We start from the raw sequence: 1,913 nt of genomic DNA, 5'->3' as shown, positions 1-1,913 counted from the left end.
AGCCTTGTTAATGATGGTGATACTGTATTGGCAGGTTGAGGGACACGCTTATACATGTATCAGGGTATGCAAAGGCTGACGAATACATAGAAGCGGTCACCGATCCACACTCATTAAGGGCCAGCCCCACTTATCAAGCATACAAGGACAGTCATCGACCCCCACAAGCATACAAACACGCAGTCACCTTTCCTATACATGCATACACACATACATAGCTACATTCCCCGCAAGCACACACACGCACACATCCAACGCTCCACGCACACACACACACACACACACACACACACACACACATACTAACACACACACACACACACACACACACACACACACACGCACACGCACGCACACACACACACTCGCAAGCACCCAGACACATTCTCATTACAACTTTCCCCTCCAAGTGCTTGGCGAAAAGCACTCCACTCACCTACAAGTTCCTTAACGTGCCATAATTCGGCCGTGTCGTGATCGTACTAGCCACGTACCTGCTACCAAGTTACCCTCCGAGTACCTGGTACCAAATGACCCAGCGCTAACTATAAGGTTTAATACCAAGGCTTTAAAATGTACTCATTTTCCCGCTACGCCTCAGCCTCGTATAGTATCTTTAAGTTTCATATGCACTCTTTCCGTGCTTTTTAACCTTATACTTATTATACTTGTAACCTAATACTTATGATACTTGTAATGTCATACTTATGATACTTGTAACATCATACTGATCATACTTATAACTTCATACACAATTCATGCTTATTACAATGTTTCGTATGAATTCTGTTTCGTATATAAATAAATTCACTTATACTGTTGTTGTTGTTTTTTTGTTTTTTTTTGTTATTTATGTAATATCTAACCTCACAACCTTATATTCAAAACTATACATACCTCATATTCAGTACAATACATGTCATCAAAATGTCTTTTACCTTATATTCAACTACGTGCCAAAACACAGGAGTTTCAGCCTCATATTTTTACCTTATAATTAACCACTTACGGTAAATGAAGTATCAGAGATAGTGGCCTCATACCACCCTGATCTCACCCTTATTACGTAACCTCATACCTTCGGTCACAACATAGAAACATACCCCAACCACATACCTTATACTCAGTCTTCTCGTACCTTAAACGTTTAATCCCCCCCCCCCCCCCTCAGGTTATCAGGGATGCCATTAAAAAAAATAAAAAATAAATAAAAAAATACGGTATTCGCCTCACCGTACCCCCCCCCCCCCTTTGCCCCTCTGTACCCAGTGCCCAGTCATCATTATCAAAATATATGTAATTTGCTCTAGTACGAAATTTTCATTACTATTTTACGTTGTCGTCTTTATGGAAGAAAAATCCTTTTAGTTAGTTTTCAAAAACTTTTTGTTGTGGAAATTATATCCTTCAGTGGCCCTTTTTATTTTTGTTTTTTTATATATAAGTTTCTTAGACTTCCATTTCGTCTCTACTGCTTTGTTTTATACATTTTTTCTTATCACTCTGTTCTCCCTCACTGTTGCCATATAACGTGTTCCTAAATTACGATCGGCGGATTATAAGTGCTTTGTAATTGGCAAAAGTACATTCGGTTTAGTGATGTACTCAGCCACAATTCGGTCACTATACCATCGTCGTCACTATACTCAAAATCCTACCGATAACATCACCGGACTTAATCGCCAGTAGAACTTACCATTCTCGATACCACAGCCTCCCTCCACCATTAATACCACTATACCAGCTCTCGATCCCGCTACACCACTCCCTATACCACTATATCACTATGTCGTCACCATCACGCCACTGCCGATACCACAATACGATTCCCTTTACCACTATACCACTCCCGATATCGCTACACTACTTCTGATACCACAATACCAACTCCCCATACCACAATACGAGTCCCT

The sequence above is a fragment of the Penaeus chinensis genome, chromosome 36 (assembly GCF_019202785.1).
Source record: "Penaeus chinensis breed Huanghai No. 1 chromosome 36, ASM1920278v2, whole genome shotgun sequence".
In the NCBI taxonomy this organism is placed as follows: Eukaryota; Metazoa; Arthropoda; class Malacostraca; order Decapoda; family Penaeidae; genus Penaeus; species Penaeus chinensis.
This window is presented reverse-complemented; position numbering follows the sequence as displayed.